An 18,631-nucleotide genomic window follows, 5' to 3' on the forward strand; every position below is an offset into this window, starting at 1 on the left:
TACAGTTTAAAGTTGAAAGTTACACAGTGCAACATCTCCCCAAAAAATCCTTTCCTGTTCACAAAGATGTCAGGTCAAATAATGTGTTGTAAAAAAACGTTCTTTATACATCTCATATCATTAGGGCAGAAATGATTAGTGGATAATTAGTTAGTCTATCAACATAGATCTAATCGGCAACAGCTTGGATAGTCGATGAATCATTTAAGTCATTTATCAAGTAAAAACGACAAACATTCTCTGGTTCCACATTATCCAGTGTTATGTAAACTTAGTATGTCTAATTAATTGTGCAGCCCTAATTAATATTAATAATAACTGATATTGAAAATGATTGTCAGTTACAACCCTACATGTCATGTCACAAAGGTGAAGGATTAATTACAGGATTTTTTTTTGCTGGGACTGCCCTCTAAATAAATGAGCCCATAGGTCGCCTGTGCAGCAGGTTAGTATGACTCATAGTTTCATTTTGTTGCTAGGTGACATGTAGAAGTCGGGGAAAAAAACTGACGTGGTTCAGTTTTGACAACAGTAGACGGACAGTGTGTGGACAGCAGAGTCTGCAGCTGGGGATTCATTATTAGTGTCTCTCTGTAGCTTACAGGGAGCTGTAATCTCTTAAATGTTGACACATAATTGGATAAATATTTCACATTTTGCACTGGGGGTGAATGACACCAACAAGGAAACCAATTAGGGATGTGGTTCTGTTGTGTTCATGCCTTAATGACTCACTCCATTTGCTTTGTTTGAAAAGATAAAGTGGTATCTTTCCCGAGCCTGGAAAAGTTTTTTTGCGGCAGAGTTCAACTGGCCATCTGCAGATGGATAAGACTATGGTAGTGTTTCCTGTATGAGTCGTATAGTGCCGATGATTATAAGGGGGTTTATTTAAGGAGGGAGAGTTTCAGGAAGTGACATGTCTTATAGGACACTGAACTTGTGGGAGATAACAGTTGTTGTTAGTCACTGTGGAAATGAGCAATGCACAGATGACTGAATGGAAACTATTTTAATTAGAAGATATACAGGGACTTCAGAAAGTATTCAGACCCCACCACTTGTTGCACAGTTTATTGTTGTTGTTGATTTAATTGTAGATGGATGAAGTTGCCATTGTTTTCACATCAATCTACCACTCAGCTTCACCTAATGATCAAGTGAAAACATGTTTTTAGAAAAAAAAAAAAAATCAAACACTGAAGTCTATCATTTACAAAAGTATACAGACCCTTAATTTAGTCTCTACCAGCCCTGCACATCTGGATTTGGGCAGGTCCCCCCCCCCATTCTTCCTGGCAGATCCTCTCAAGCGTCTGGGAGCTGCCAGGTTCCTTCACAGATGCTCTATGGGGTTTAAGTCTGGACTGGGCCACTCACAGAAAACCAGAGACTTGTCCCAAAGTCACTCCAGCATCGTCTTGGCTGTTCGCTTCAGGTCAGCGTCGTGCTTAAAGGTGACCCATCGCCACAGTCTCAGGTCATGTGCCCCTCCCTTATTTCTGACCAGTCTCCCTGTCCCTGCTGCTGAAAGGCCCGCATAGCATGATGCTGGCGTTTAGCCAGATGTAAAGTTCAGGTTCTGCCTCATCAGACCAGACAATATAATTCTTCACACTCTCAGAGTCCTTTAAACACAGTTTGGCAAACTCCAAGCAGGCTGTCATATGCCCTTTACTCAAAGCGGCTTCCATGTAGCCACTCGACATCATCCAGGCTTGATGGATGGTCGTCCTTCCGGCAGGTTCCCCCATCTCTGCAGAGGACATCTGAAGCTCTGTTAGAGAGACCGTTGGGTTCTCGCTCACCCCGGTTACTCTGGCTGGCTGGCCGGCCGACTCACGGAAGAGTCCTGGCTCGATGACGTGCCGAGTGAACTGAGGGGAACTTTTATGCACAGGTGTGTCCAATCAGTCCGATTAGCCACAGGTGGAATCGAGTTCTAGACACATCTCAAGGACAGTTGAAGCAAACAGGAGGCACCTGATCACAGTTTGGAGCCACAACAAAGCATTTGAATACTTTTGTAAATAAGAGATTGCAGTTTTTGATTTTTAATGAATTTGCAAAAATGTCAAAAAACATGTTTGTTTTTAGATTGAGTGGCAACAATTCTATCCGTTAAATGAAATGTATAACATGGAGGGGTCTGAATACTCTGAAGCCACTGTGTAATGGTGTTAAATTACTTATTAATTTCATTTAAAATATATTTTGCAGAGTATTAAAATTCAGCCCAGTTTTTTCTTGATATGATGTGTACCTAGTAGAGAGAAAAAACATACCTCCTGCCTCACAAGAAGGTGTGCAGACCTATTTGAAAGCTTTTCACTCAACCATAACAACTGATATGCGTCGAGCTTACAAAAGGTTTTAGGGAATAAAAGAGAGAGGTGGACTAAGCCTGGACTTGCTGAAGTAGCACTCAGTGAACAAGTGATGATTGTCTTCACTCTGTGCCGGTTCAGACAAGGTGGGAGTGGAGGTGTCTTGTTTTTGACTTGATGTCGATTCTCATTGAAATCAAGCTTTTTCCGAAGCTGCTCACAGAGGGGAACGTGTTAAATGAGAAAATGTAACGTGAAAAAAATGACAAGTTTGAGGCTGAATTAATATCAGCTTTTTAGGGAAAGAGAGAGACACCTACCGCTGGGTCATGGCTGGGTGTCTATGGGTAATGTGTTGGGATCTGTCTTTCTTTACTTTCAGTCCCACACTTCCTAACTTTGAGAACACAGCGGGGGTGCAGAGCAGTGTCAGGTTCAATGAAGGTCCAGTGCACCGTGGTTTATTTACTGAATGTATTCCGCTATCTTACCTTCATCAGAGTGGCACTCTATCATCTACAAGACCTTTAAACAGATTAACCTGACCATGAGTCAATAATGAAAAAATGAAAAACATGAAAAAAGCTATTCATGCCAGCAAGCTCTTTCTTTGCCAGTTTTCCAGTATTTTCAGATAGAAATTCTGCAGCTGGCTGTTGATTCAAACATGGCTACATGTATAAAACTATGGGACTTACCTATCACATGTAGTTTAAACTCTGGGTGTGAGAATGGAAGCATTGTAATAGTAGCAATGCTGTAATACTGGAAATCTGCAACAGCAGGATATGGGCGTATCTGGGTTTCTAAGGAAGTTGAATAGTTCAATACTGCAAATAATAGATTATATATTCGTATTTGAACACTCACTTTCTCAGATCCCCTGCTGTGTAATTCAGTCTCTTTTATGCTTTGAATAATCTAATGGTCTGTTTCCGGTTGTAGCACCTCATACACCTGCTTCTTAGTTCTCCTGTCAGCTGAAACTGAATAGGTTGTTGTGTATGTTAATGTACCATTAATAAGAAATAATAAAATAGCAGATCCATCAGGAAAGGCTTCATTCAGACGGGGGGGTTTGCAGCAATAAGCACCGAAATGGTAGCTGACAGAAGATGAAGGGAGAACAGATTTTCAAGTTTGACAGCAACAACGTTACTGGCTGGTTGAGATCGTGGTGAAATCCGATTGGTTACCATAAACACCTGAAGTCAGCTGAATACAAGAAGTTGTGTGAGAGAGAGGGAGAAAGAATTGTGAATGAAAGAGGCCTAAAGATAGTCTTCCTGATTGAGCTCACGCTTAGCTTCATTTATTACATTTTGATTTGCTTTTTTAACCAAGCTAGCAGCTTGACTCTTGGAACTATTGCATGGATTGGCCATGAAATTTTGTACGTACATTCACAGTCCCCAGAGGATGAACCTTGGCAACCCTCTTGTGAAATATCTCAACATCGCCAGGATGGGTCGGGACACAAAATGTGGTACAGACATTCACGATTAATTGATGAATCCTAATGACTCTGGTGATCCCCTTTCTAATCATGTCTTTCCTTTGTTTGCAATTTCTGCCGCCTCTGAAATTTATTTTGTCTGAACACACAGTCTTGTTTGAAGAGTAAATCAACAATAGAGAAGTCTACAATAATAACAGGATAACATATCACAGAGGACGGAAAAAGATGCTGCTGATTTGGAGACAGAACAAAAAGAAAAGTGTAAATTCAGCTGAACTTTCATGGGTAATTATTTACTGCTCAGGTGTGACCCCAGCAGCAGCAGCAGGGTTGATCCCTCATAGAAAAAAAACATGCTTTCAAATGAAACTTTCAGTCTCTGTGACACTCGCCGATTGCCAATAAAAGAAGCATTTCCCTTTTTTCTCATTTGTATTGTCCAAATGATAACCTGCTCTGCAGAAAAGGGCCGCTGCATCGATCTGCTCATCTAATCCGGAGTGCATCTACAGTACAATCGGTTGAAGATGACATTTGCACAGACGGGGAATGAGCCTGAGTCTCGCTTTGTGTCCGTCCCATTGATTCAGCTGTGTAATCAGATCCCCATCAAATGAGAGGAGTCTAAGACACAAACATTCATGGCTGCAGTCTTTAGAGTCCTTGAAGGTCCATTCAGTGTTTGACAAATGACAGCTTCCAGGGTTCAAATTACATTGTGGCTTTTGGGTAGATCTCTTCACTTGGGGTGGGGTAAAGGGGTTGGGGGGCTGATAGGTCCATTTTTGACAAATTGCTGTGGGATGATATTGATGGGATGAGAGAGAGAGAGAGAGAGAGAGAGAGAGAGAGAGAGAGAGAGAGAGAGAGAGAGAGAGAGAGAAAGAGGCTGCCGGACTGGATGATCTATCAGGAGATGCTTCTCCGGCAGGTTGTTGAGACTCGCTGATCTGAACTGATCTGAAATAAGCACAATAATTAGGGTAATAATAAGGTTGAAAACATAATGTGGTCACGAGAAGCAAGATGAGTTTGAAAAGTGTTTAATAACAGTAGAGATTCATATTATGTAAAAAATGGTTAAAATGCAAAAAAAAAAGAAAAGAAAAAGTCCTATCTCGCTAAAGCTTCCAGGCATTATTGACAGCAGGGCAGAGCTGTGGACATACATTCAAAATGTATGACACATCAGACTTCAATTAGACTGTGTGGATTTATTTCATTTATTGTAGTGTTAGAAATGTTAGTCGTTATTTATCACCTTTCTATTTATCATTTTTTCCCAAACTCAAACTTTTCTTGCTTCTGGAGGAGCCAAATATTTTAATATTTATGTTCAAAGTTGCAAAGAACATGAGTCGAACCCTGACTGCTCCATTGTATGTGGGGTATTGAAGATGAATAATTTTAGCTTGGGATTGTGATGTGCAACACAGCAGGTTTTTAGTTTCATGCGGTCGACGCTCTCGAGGGGCTGTTGTTCAAAAACCTGCAGTGTGGTCCTGTCCCTGTGGGAACTATTGACTTCCTAAAGTGTTGCCCTTTTTCTGATATTCTGACAGAAAATAATGTCGCCTTGTGGCAAACGGCACACTCTATAAACACTGCGCTAAACATATAGCATGTGGTGTGATAGCAGAGGTGGTGAACAGGATCGCACTGACTTCATATTCAACTGATGTTGCAGTGAGATAACAGTGTCAAAGTATTGCAAATACTGTTATATGGAGGTTTTAAATTCATGTTTAAAATACTTTTTTATGATAAAATAAATCCCTGTGGAAAACAATCAAAAAAAAATTCTGAACTTACTGTTATAGCGTGTAACTTTTCCACATTAAAATGTCAAAAAATAACTCGACCTATGTTGGATATTTTTTGATCTGCTTACATTATCACAAATTCTTAATTCTAATGAAATATGTGATTTTAATCATGATAACAGTCCGTTTCATTTGGTTGCCTATCCCCTACGCAGATGTGTCAGTGTTGTGGTTTCCTGCCAGAAGCTCAAAATGAACTGCTATTCAGTTTTGAGTCACATTTTAAAGTTACTCTTTTTTCATTTTATGTCCTGGTCTTTTTCAACTATATATTTTAAGAGGATGAAGGATTTTTATCATCGGATGTCTGGATCTCAAAGGGATAGTTTTGTGTTATTTGACGTGGGGTTATATATAGTCAGTGTATTACCTGCAGTAGATTCAGATCAGTGCGCTCTTAGTTTAGAGAAGCAGCCAGGAGTACCAGCACAGAAGCTGAGCAATTTTTCTGCCCTGCATGGGGGCATCCACAAAAACATGTTTTAGCCACTTCCAAAAAATGCCCACCACTTTATCTTCCCTTCAAACAGCCCTTTCCTTTGGAACTACATTTTCTCAAACATTGAAGTGCCGTATTCCTATGCACAAGCACAGGTATGCTTAGCTCTGTCTGACTCAAACAGCTGATCTGTGGAGTCATACAGTGCGTGCCGTATATAACGCATACTATGTCTGTTGTCTGTCGAACCTCGTGGATTTTGGAGTGTGATTTTACACACTTTTTTTTATGTTGAGCAGAAATGTATGCCAGTATTCTATCAATATATTGCATAATATCGCCACGGCAATCAGTACAAGTAAAAATCTCGAATTGTTTGTCTGGCACTTCATCCAAAGTGATGCCATCACCCAGGTCCTTAAGAGCAGTCTGTGCTTAGCTTCACCTCCTGGTGAAACAATAAGGGCTCTTCAGTTTAAGCTTTAAACACTATACTTAATGTTGTCAAGCCGCATTAGATCAAAAGATCATGTGGCCTCAGGTGTCGTGTGTTATGTCTTCAGTGGCTCTTAAGAACATACTTGTGCTTGGGATGAGTGGATTGGTAATGAGATCGCTTGGTGTGCAGATGCATTTTCTCTATAGGTTCATATAATTATATATCATGTTGGTAATTGGTTGATGTTGTATGTTGCCTACCTGGCTTATTCTAATCAGAGCTCATCCACAATTAAATGAGGCCCATTACAAGTTTCCTCAGGGGACGATGAATAATGACAGAATCGAACTTTTGCTTTGTGAGAACTGATGTAATTTAAAGGTTTGCCTTTAAAGACAGTCCTCTAGTGTTTCACTCATCTAACATGCTCCAATAGCTTCACCTGTGTGAAACTAATGAGCTGCAGGTCACATTTATTTGCATTAAACACAAAGCAGATGCGAGATGTGAGTGGTAGCCACATAGCAAATTAATTTTTTGGGAATTTTGCACTCTGTGCTGCCTGGTTTACACACACACACACACACACACACAAAAACACACACAGACACACACACACGTCTTGGCCAAGAAGCCCCCTGTGTTCCCATCTTTGCATCTGATCCCTGATCTTTTGGAGGAGGAGTCAAGGGAGGCATGACCAGTCTGGTAGCTCCTGACGACACAATGGCACCGTGATACGTGGAGGTGAGAACAACTGCAACCGCTTCATGCTTGGCTTGAGACTACGTGTTTGACAAATGGTGTGATAGGCCAGATGCCAGGTCCTATTCTCCTCCTTTTATTGCTGTAATTACATGCAAGAAATCATCGAGTGAGATTTTGATGATCTCAACTCGGCTATTTAAATTTACATGGAGGTTGGTGAATTGAGCCTTACATGTTTTAAGACAAGTAATGTGCAGGGAAAACAAACTTTTAGATTAAATATCCATATACAGATTGTATTGCCTGTGTGTTTAAAGTAGTTCAAAAATTCACTATGCAGTCTAACTGGCCAGGGACTGAATCCTACTGTGGCTTCAGTCTCTCTTCTTTTTCCTCCTGTTCTGCGTTTGCACTCTTGTGCGTTATTTAAAATAGGTCTGTGGTAAGAAATACAACTATATTGCTAAATGTGTCACTAATTATTTAGAGTCTCAAAAAAACGACACAGTAGAGGATTTCTGCCTCTGAAACTTCATATATAATTTAATGGATATAAGTTGTCTGCAGCTGTGCAGCTTTTATCTTAAGCCTCAAGCCTTAAACAATACTCACCACTTGTTACTGTCCGTTGTCTGTAGAGATTAGATTTATGTAGCTGGACTTCATGTAATATAAGAATTTTCTTAATTAAAGTTGGTCAGAGCCCGTGTCTCACTTCAAACATGTAAAAACATTGTAATCTAATCACATTACAACATGCCAGGTCTCTTTGCACTGAAAGCCTTTGATTTTTTTTTTTTCATGTTTGAACATTTTCTGTTCCTGGTTTGAACACCTCCATTCTTGTGAATCATTTGGTTGTTATTGCGAGGGGTGCGATGAATAATTCACTTGTTTTGTACTTCCTCAGCTTGGCAGATGGTGCCGTGGTATTTTCTCCCCTACAGGCCTGTGCAGCTTATGGCAAGTTCACTTCATGTCCACACATCATATGTCCACATCGCTGATTGCCATATGCCCCTCCTGGACCGAGGAGCTTGCCATCTCCTGTCAAATTTAACAAAAAGGCCGGACAACCAATTTGCTCCTACAGCTTCATGCTTGATGCGTTGCAAAGTCATGAGCGGCGTGAGGATCTCTGTCACCCAACCTGCGTAATCATACACACATGCATTAAAGTGCAGTCCAGGAAACACACTTCGTCCAGCTGATTTGGCGGAGAACCGGCCGAGACAGGCTCTAATTGGCATTGAGCGGGATTGCTCGGTTCAGCGGCTCTCGTACTTTGCAAATGTCAGAGTGGGGATTTGGCAGAATCACTGGCGCGAGAAGGATTTCTGGTCCCACTATTGTTTTGTTATCAAGACCTAGTGGGAAACAGGTAGGAGCTCAACTTAGATATCGCGGGGGAAAAGATAATGGGGAGGGAGTTGAAGTTTCCACCACTGAGCTGACATTGGAGAAAAGGCTGATTGATAAAAACATCTATTCAGGTTTGCACCTGCTGGATACAGAGAAGAGAGTTGAAGCTATGAAAAGGCAGACAGAAAGTTATATTTTTTTTATCTATCCTGTTTCTCTTGTTTGAAAGAGCGAGATAAAAAAAAAAAAAAAATACTTCAGTGGTTGTGGGTGGAAAAGGCAAGCTGAGATGAATGTTAAATCTGGTCTGGCACGGACAAATGGGTCGACAAAAGCGATCGAGTTGTGGAACGACAATTAACTTGCTCATTGCATCCCTCCTCCCTCGCCACCTGCCATACGAACACGCAGGCTCTGATTAAAAATGCATGGCTCTCACAAGCCTTTTAGATAATTAAGAAGGTTTCCCTGCAGTGCTGCTAGCTAGAGCAAAGGAGGAAGCACACCACAAAGCAACCCCAGATAAAATACATACAGAGTTTTGTAGGTTAACCTCGTGGTACAAGGTATCGCATGATCTTTTTATGAGATTGTGACTGATTTTTCCACTCGGCCATGCCCACCAGCGACCAATCCTGGCCTAGTTTGTGTCATGCTCTGTGTACCGAGCTGTACAGGACCAGGCCTGTTGCTGCTAAAATACAAGTAGGTTCACTACTCTCTCAGGCTTCAGGGCAGCCCCCAGGATGTTTCCCAACCACACAATGAGGGCTCTCAGAGCTTTTATTGTTTGTGGAAATGGCAACGTATTCCTACTGGAGGCACAATCGCGTCCCGTGTTTCAGTGGGACTCTTTTGATCTGATGGAGAAAGTGCTTTGGAAGGTGCTTGAAGCCCACTCCCGTCTCCCAACATGGAGTGCCATAGGAAGTGCGCTTCCCCCTGTCTGAAGGATTGCTGCAGGGACGAGGTCATCTCTCTGTAGCTGCGCAAAGGCCACAGTCTGTTGCTTTAATGAGCTGCATGTGAGATGATCTGTGGGTGATCCTCATACCCATCGCTTTGTCAGATTCACTATTATTGATCTGATCCACTCCTTGTTTTGCTGTTAGTAGCCTTGGAGTCATGCACATTAAGTAGCTATTGTCACACTCGATTTAAGCCTTGTGAAAGGAGCTCTGCAGAGCCGCTCGTCATAAAATCTAACACCTTCATACTCAACACAAAAGTCCCGGCTTTCTTTGTTAACTTAGTTGTGATGTTTGATGTTTGATCTCGATGTCAAAGATGATCTTTTTATATGATTTGACATTTTAATCCCATAAAAAAATACTTCACTTTTTCGGTTTGCGCATCTGATCACTGGGTCTGCTTTCCGCCAAGAGCATAATGTGATGCTGTTTCTTAACTGTGTAGTCTCAGACACCACATAGGATGCCTGACAAGCAGATGGCATTAATGTGACGTTTAAGACAGATATATCAACATTCAGTAAATAAATCAATAACTAAAATTAAACTCAATAACTACACAAGCGATAACACAAATAGGAATACATCAACTTACAAAAAATGTTGAGACACCAGATTTGATATTATGTAAATGTATTACCACATAAAAATCCAAGTAAAACAAACAGAAACCACTTAAATTCACATTTAAGACAAAATTGCAATTTCCAATTTTAAAACTTATTACCATAACTAACAGAGTATCTTACCAAGCTCTAAGAAATGAAAGTTTATATATATATAGTTTTTATTATAGATGACTGTTGACTTCTTAATTGGTTTTAATGACAACTATCGGAGTAAATTTACTGAACTATAATTTATTAGTTGTAGCTGTTAGCTAACTTTTTTAACTTTGCTTAGCCAAAGAGAGGCTTTTTGATGAAATAATATCCCATGTATAATTGTGATTTAAAAAATGAGCTGAGTCTGCTCTTAAAGATCAACAGTGTCAAGTCTTTTTTTTACACTACAGCTTATCGCCTCACGTCAGTTTCACACAGATGGCTCGGCAGTTGTCGAGTGTAAGTTGTTTCAATCTCCCAGTTAAACTTGGAAGCACATGGTGTCACTGTTTGAAGCTAATAACCTTAAAAGATCTGACTGAGACAGTTTGTCCTGTCTGTCTCTGAAGTTAACATTAGCCAAGTGCCTGCACTGCAGAGCTAACACTAACACTGGGTGTCGTCAGGCTGATACCAAAGTTAGTTAACTGTGTAGCTGTTATCATGTTGAGACATTATTCTATATTATTAATATCTTTAATAAGAGCACAATGCAAAATAGTATTATAATTTTGTAATAGTAATAATAATAAAGACCACTAATACAAACCATTGTTAAACTGATAAAAAATAATTAAAAAAGTGATGTGGCTATGAACAGACATTACTGGTTTCATTCAGTTTGTTTCCGTCACATACTCAACACACCACCCTGCCAGGCTCTAGAAGGAGGGAGAGACCTTCTCTGGCAGTTTCTCTTCTCTGTCCAGCGTCTAACATGACACCCTGTAACACCGTATTACTTGGCTGCTTGACAGATGACTGTGTACACTAAATAAATTGGGAGATGTTTTCAGTTTGTTAGGAAGTTACTCCACTGTAGCATCAACCAGCAGAAACTTACCGGTCACTTTTGGTACAGACTGGTCATAGCAGTAGATGAACAGATTAAAACTAGTCAGCCAAGCAACATTAAGGCTGTAAATGAACCCATGATGCAGCAGTCTTTTAGAATAACAGGCTCATTTAAAGCACAAGAGCTTTGTACCCGCTGCATTAAAAGAGAAATATACGTCTAGTCTTTGAATTGAGTACGACACCACTTTTTCAAATGTGTTTCTGGAAAATAATAATAGTAATAAAAGAAATTGTCTTCTTAAACCTAATTTATTTGGAGCTTCTTCTATGAGAACCTTGAAACCTTTAAAAAGACAAATAAAATACATGTTTTATAGACACACACACATACTGCAGTAAGGGTGGCCTTATTTGCTCTGAGTTTAGCTGTAAACTTAGGGACAGGCTGTGCCTCACCCTCAGCCTTTTGTCTGCTGGCCTCAGGGCTCGGCTCTGATAAGCACTGACAGCCTTTCTTACGGTACACTGTAGGTCTATCTGCTCACCCACTGCTGATGCGCCCTGTTGCTTTCTTCACCGGAGCACACGCGTATCCCGCTGACCAAGTGTTGCAATCCCGCATTACTCTTATTAATGGAATTTGTACTCTTTGCCTCGTTAACCATTTAGTGAAGTGAGTCACCAAAGACGTGAATGTTCCAGCTGCAGTGATTATGACAACTTGACTATTGATATATATGCATTGCACCCAGTGATAAGTGAGCTCACCTGAGCTTATCTTTAAAAGCAGTGTTCACTTTTACGATTTCAGTGACGTCATACCCGACTAGCCCTGACATAATACCAGTGATTCCCGATACCAAATTCAATACCACAGCAAACAAACACACACACACACACAACACACACACACACACACACACACACACACACCTCAGTCGGTGTGCGAGCAGTAGTGTCAATTGACTAACAAGGGGACAGACTAGTATGAAAACATTCATTCAGTGTTTTATTTTGACAGACTGAGCAGTATTGATGGTAGCCTGCTACTGTTGTGACGTTATGAGCTGTCGCTATGTTAGCCTAAACAAGTTAACGTTAGCCTCCATGAACGCTGAGTGTGCGGAGCGTGGCTACAACAGATGTCAGCTGCCGCATCTCACAAACAATAACGGAAACATTTCAGGATGTGAACATGTTGATGATATGTTAATATAAAGTTGACGACTGAAACTCACTCACCCTGAACTGTGTATAGATCTGGATGCCTGTCTTTGAGCTCCTTAGATAAGTCTGAGGAGTTTCTTCCTGTGGCACCGGTCTTGGCTTGATTATCTGTTTTTCCTCCACACGTCGTAGCAGACCTGTTGCTGCGCCCGTATCTGCTGCTGCCATGTCACATGTTTACTGTGCCGCCGCCTTCTTCTTCTCTTCGAGTGTGTCAGTCCTGGAGGAATCACATCTCCTGTACCTCCGGGGTCTACGATACCTTCGGTACCTGTGGGACTGTAGACAAACAAGCACCAGCAGAATTTTCAGAATAGTGGCATCGGCTTGGTACCAAAGTATCGGATCTGGTGACATCATCAGTTCGTGAGACCATGGATTGAGTTTTTGTTGCAGCCGTGCAGCCCCCTCTCTGTAGAGGCAGTCTGTACTGCAGTTGGTACAGATGAAGAGGGGCCTGGTACAGAGGAGGGGGCTGCTGCTCGTTCTTTCCTCTCCTGCAGTAAGGTGATGCTCCTTTCCTCGCCGTTGCAAGTTCCTGCAGCGATATTTGATATATTGCCATAACTCTGGACTGGAATTTATCTCGTTGCTGCATTCTGTCTTTTGGTTTAGGAATTAGACTGTATTTCATCTTTAATTGTCATGAAAGAAAATGAACACCCCCTCTAAGCCATTCAAACACCATGACTTCTGCTCCACCATTATTATAATTGCTGTAATTATGCTGCTTTGCATTAGTACATAATCAGACACAATAAATACTTCAGCTCTGCAGGGTAGCATCTGTGAATTACTGACTTAGATCATAAAAGTGTTGTTTTGCACTTTAATGATGAGTGCTCATCAGAACTCGTCATTCATGTCTTATCGTTCTACTGTTTCTATTTATACGACTCTGAAAGTGGTTATTATTTAGACTTATTGAACTTGGCAGCAAATGGTTTTATATATGCGCTTTACTTTTTCTACTGTTTCTTAAGAAAGCATAGAAACTGTTTTCTTGTGTATAGTTAAAGCTGCAGATGGCAGCTCTCAAGGCTGCGACAACGCTCTGTTTCTCTCTGTTTCTGACCCCGTCTGTTTCACTTTCTCTTTCTATTTTCCAGTAAGTCATACTTTACTGTCATCCTGACGACAGTGTGAGCTCTGTGGTGTTTTGCCTTTTACTAACTCATCAATAAAGGGCTCCCTTTTGATGTTTGCTGCTCTGTTGCTGCTGCACAATTGGTGCTTGAGTCCTCTTTTGCAGGAGGAACTAGAATTGAAGATCAGGATAATCCTCTGGTACACTAAACAAGCTGGGACTGGGCCTCAAAGCAACTCAACCTGCCCATATTGGGAATTACAGAGGTGCTTGGCATAGTTCACATGTTGAGCAACTCAGGTCTTTTTCCAAGTGTGTGTGTATGTGTGTGTTTGTGTGTGTGTGTATGTGAAAATCTTGGTCAAACTGAGCCTGTTAGCGGAATAGCTGCATGTCTAAAATCTGTTTCCCTATTCAACATGATCCATATTTGATATTTGAAGGAGCAGGCTCAATTGTTGGCAGGCTTCCAAGCGTTTTGTAATGCATTGTTTGTGAGAAGGACTTTATTTACTTAGTTTCTGTTTAACAATGTGGAGGATTCCTGATGACTGATCTGGAGCTTTGGGTGGATTTGTGGATTTCTCGTAAAGGTTGTTTGCATTAAGAGCCGCTGCAAAGGGTGTGTAAATCCCCCTCTCTTCAATTATTAATTTGTAGTGCAAACTGCAAACTCATGATGCATAATTATTTGTTTTTAAAAAATACCTACTAATTCCCATAGGTGAGGAGAATGTGAGCCTGCAAGAGTCTTAGGGATAAACAAAAGCAATAAAATTAAATAATGGCAGATGTTCATTCCTGTTGTTTTAATGTCTGATCACTGTAGCAGCAATTCTGATCACATAATGCCATTTTTTTTATGGGCAGGAGGGAGAAATAAAAGAAAGAAAGTTGCTAATAAAGACCGCATAAAAAAAGCATTGAAATATTCTACTACAAAAGCTGACATGGTCAATTTAGTATAATGTACATTTCCTCAGCACTAATTCCACCATTGTTAAAAGAAACTTAGCAGATATTTCCCACTCTAATTAACTCTAGTCATAGACTACCGATTGATGTTAAGCCACCATACCAACACTCAACACACTGATGGTTTTTCACATTGTCTACAAAGGCAAGGCTACAAGCCTTTTAATGTGAAAATGAATTGATAGACTCTTGCTGTACAAATGGAATTAGCAATGTGGAAACGGACATTAGACTGAATGTATCAAGACTATAGGTAAAGATGGAGGAAGTTTTGACTTTGCATTAACAAAAGAAATTAGCAGTAAAGTCCTGTGTGTATATAAGCTTGTCCCAGATGAAGGCCTATAGTTATCTCAACTAGCTGCTCATTACCATATAACAACAAATAACCGCCATATAAAATAATTTATGAAAAAACAAACAAAAACATAACATGCACATTTGCATTTGATCCAGACACTCTAACACAGCTACCATCACCCACCACAGACGTCAGCTGAGTGGTGGTGTTGGTAACTGATCACTGCAAGTCTTCACACCTTCTACTTCTACTACTGTGATTCAAAGTGATGCATTATATGTTGCTGTGTGACTCGACTGTTTGGTCAAAACCTTCAGGGACTGTGGGAGACATCAAGAAAGTTAAATATAGGAATGGACATGTTTGAAGTTAAAACTTTGCTGTGACTTCTCCTGTTCACTCCCATTCACTGGACAATGGTACTATTCACATGATTGATTTCTCTATGGGTGCTCACAATTACCCATATGCACCCGAGTTTATGAGATGTGGGATGGCGTTATTTAAATGTGTGAATGCATTTGGCTGTGAGTGCATGTTTGCATGTCTCTAGTTCTCCAAGGAGTATTTCTGGTTTCCTTGCAGAGAAAATGTTTTAATTTGCCTCTTAACATTGTCTTCTGCTCTGTTCCTCTTGGACTGCCGGCCAATGGCTCTGTCTGGATATTGGACATGAGTGATTGAGGAACACACTGCTTATTGTACTTTGGTCAATCTCAGACAAGAGGAGCAGAAATCAATAGGAACAGCCAGTTTTCCTCCCTCTCCTTGGGCGGCCAAATTCCGTATTATTGAACATTGTTATTTGGAGGAGACTGCTTTTCAAAGACCAGTCTGCACCACGTCTCTACTTTCTTCTCCAGAAGGAGTGATTCTTTTGCAGCCATGGTAGCTTGAAGCATCCAGTGACAAAAACAGAGCAAACAATCTCAACTTGTCATTATTTTTCTGGTTTGTTCAGTGAGGCTCAATAATGAGCAGGCGTGTCGCAGTGAGGGGAATAGTGGAACTAAGCACCCAGGGCCACAACAGGGGGAGGGCTGTCAGAAAACCTGGAATGAGAAGTTTGGCTTTTTTTGCAGTTTTTTTTTTTAAAGTAATTAGCATTATAACGAAAAAACTACTGTTTGCTTAATAAGTAGCCAACAGCAGCTATGGACCGACCGATACGATACCAAATTGCGAAACCTAAGAAGTAAATGAGTAAATCTCATCATCGTCAGTGAGACAATAAGCTTTAGGCATGTGTAGACCAAGAACTAATAAGGCTGGTGATTGGCTGTTTATTTACACAAACATGTTTGAGTGTGTAAAAAGACAGAGCTTAAAAATAAAACTACAGTTAAGCAAAAATCTTTACTGTAATTTGTCATGTAATTTTCTTTTTGTTAAAATCATAGACTCTCTGTAAAGATGGACATAGCCTCTGTGACACCCCCACAGGTTTCTTAAGAGCAGTTTTGAAGCTCAGTGGGCTGCTTCACCGTCGCCATCTTGGCAGTTCCTCTGTCTAGCTGAGACTTTCTCATGTTCTGTCAATTAACAGCACAAGGGGGTTTGGCACTTGGTGTAATTTAATAAAATTGGTATTAAAAAGAAAAGTATCATTAAGAATTAGTATCGAAGTCAAGGTATCAGTAGCAGCATGTATACTGTTTTCATATATTGGATATATAAGTATATGAAAAGTTTTTATCATGCTGCTTCTGTGTTGCAACAGAAAGGGCTAGCACTCATTGGAAATGAATTCAATTCACCTTAATGCTGCAAATCAGACATTCCATTGAAGTCCTCATCAATAGCCTTTTATTATGAAATTTGTACTGGGGCCAGAGTAAAATGGCTTTCCACCATGAGCTAATACTCAGGTTACAATGAAATAATGTTCTATATTGTTCTCATAGTGAAAGCTCTACACGGTAATTACATTGTGTTGAGTCAGGGGTGAAATATTCTGGCATTGGAACTGGTTGCTCTAATAACCACTATATAATATATGCATGTGTTGACTGTGTTGATTCAAGTATTTGTACAGGTGTGACAATGAATGTAATTAAAGGTGGAAGTGGGCCCACCGAGGCTACATGAGCACAAGGCCCAGGTTTCTCTGATACACCACTGGCAGTGAGGTGTTTTTACATAGCCAGAGACCCACATAACCCCCCCCTCCCCCTCCCCCCCGCTAGATGACCCAGTCTCTTACTGCTTATCAGCCACAACAAGAAGAATGTAAATAAAAAACACCACAAGCCTCTGCAGAGAAGCCCCTGCTGCCCTCAGGCCACCTCCCACAACAATAGCAATACCACAGGTCGGATGGAGGGAAGGAGATTGGGAGTATTTGATTTGTGTCCCCCAATCCCTGGTTATAAATTAGAATTGGATGGGTGAAGCAGGAGGGTGAGGTGAAGTGGTGAGCTGCTGCCCTCATTACCTTGTCTGGCAGAGGGACTGTTTGTTGACTGCTGTGCTGATAGGACAGGGCAGGGTGGTTCCCATTAGATGCTATGTTTTGATGGAACTTTGTACCTAACAGGAAAAGGAATTTAATGTTTGTTTTCCATGCTGGCCAGGGGAAAAAAAAAGAATTGGATGATGATTAAACTACCTAGAGTATAAGCTGAATGATAGACACTAGACACAAAGTGCTAGACGGATAAATTGACAAGGCCATAATAGCTTCATGCAGAGACTGTATATAGGTATTGGTGGATATGTTGGCTGATGAGTCAGTTATACAGCAGTAATATGTGTAACATTGTGAATTATACAGCAGTAATATGCAGTATTTTGATTAAATCTGAGTTAATAGTTATTGGCTGACATGTTAGCCCTCCAGAGTCAATATGTGGAACATTTGTATCCCTACGTTCGCACACAAGCCACATCATGCTTTAGCCTTTCTGTCAAACTATGTTCAAGAGTTCAGCTCTTAGCTTAAACTTGTTGTGTAGTACACTAGCATACGGGCTAAGTTACATGATCACAGTTCACTGGAGGATTTTGCTTTTTGGTCTTGGTCTTAACTGTGTCAAAACATGACACACACAACGCTAGATACTAACTGCTCACATAACAAGAAAATGAAATCCATAGATGACAAATGAATGAGAAAAAGTAGAGCTTCAAATGGGAAATGATGTAACAGCATTCAGGTTATTAAATATTAAAATGTGCGATGCAGAGAGGCTTTTTAAAAAACACTGTCACTTAAGCTTTGGTCATCTGCAAATCGCTTTGGACAGACATCCCTCTCTTCTCAGTGGGTTTTTGAAGTAACTGCATCGCTACAGCCAGACATAACAGAGACCTGACCTAAAAACAGCAGGGATGAGGGGCAGAGACAGCCATTTCCCAGCAGCACACTGAGATAGTGAATTAACATTGACAACAGCGGTTAGTCGAGCTCAGAGGGTTTCATGTCACCTCTTTCCTGGCTCTGACAGACCCAGCCTTCATGAATGATAATGAATGCAAGGAAGTATGTCTGTGCAGAGTTAACTGTTCACAACAGTATCTGATCTTGACAGTTATGAATAATGTGACCTCAGTCTCTGTCCAACACTATATATGCCATACTCTTAGTTATCAAACATGCTCGCCTACAAAAGGGTAGATTATTCTCTCTGTCTGCTTGATGTGTTGCAGTGGAAACTACTGCTGTGTGCTGCTGTGAAATTCCACAGCTTTCGCTCGCTTTTTCTCCTGCCAGCTGCCACCTGCCTGCATTTGCTTTTATGTACTGGGGGGATTTGGGTGGTCCCTGGTTTTTCTTACTCTCAGTGCAAGTGCACACCTGTAGGCCTATGCCAAAACCAGAAGGTGTATTTTATTAAATATAAAAAAAAATAGTATGTGAGTGGCATTTCTGACTTTTATGACGTTTGC

The 18,631-nt window shown here is 40.7% G+C and overlaps 1 protein-coding gene and 1 long non-coding RNA gene across 3 annotated transcripts in view; one reads left to right on the forward strand and one right to left on the reverse strand.

Annotated features, from left to right (window-relative positions):
• tfpia (tissue factor pathway inhibitor a) overlaps nucleotides 1-18,631 on the forward strand; it is a 45,588-nt gene that overhangs the window by 6,617 nt on the left and 20,340 nt on the right. The gene's annotated exons all lie outside the window — the stretch shown is intronic.
• On the reverse strand, nucleotides 1,063-12,756 carry LOC147818141 (uncharacterized). Its single transcript, XR_015438274.1, has 2 exons — nucleotides 12,396-12,756; nucleotides 1,063-4,749 (listed from the first exon to the last, which is right to left on the reverse strand). It is a non-coding gene; the product is annotated as an uncharacterized LOC147818141 (long non-coding RNA).

This window comes from Seriola lalandi, unplaced genomic scaffold (genome assembly GCF_002814215.2).
Source record: "Seriola lalandi dorsalis isolate HSWRI2012SDOR001 ecotype SW California unplaced genomic scaffold, Sedor1 jcf7180002054689, whole genome shotgun sequence".
Lineage (NCBI taxonomy): Eukaryota > Metazoa > Chordata > Actinopteri > Carangiformes > Carangidae > Seriola > Seriola lalandi.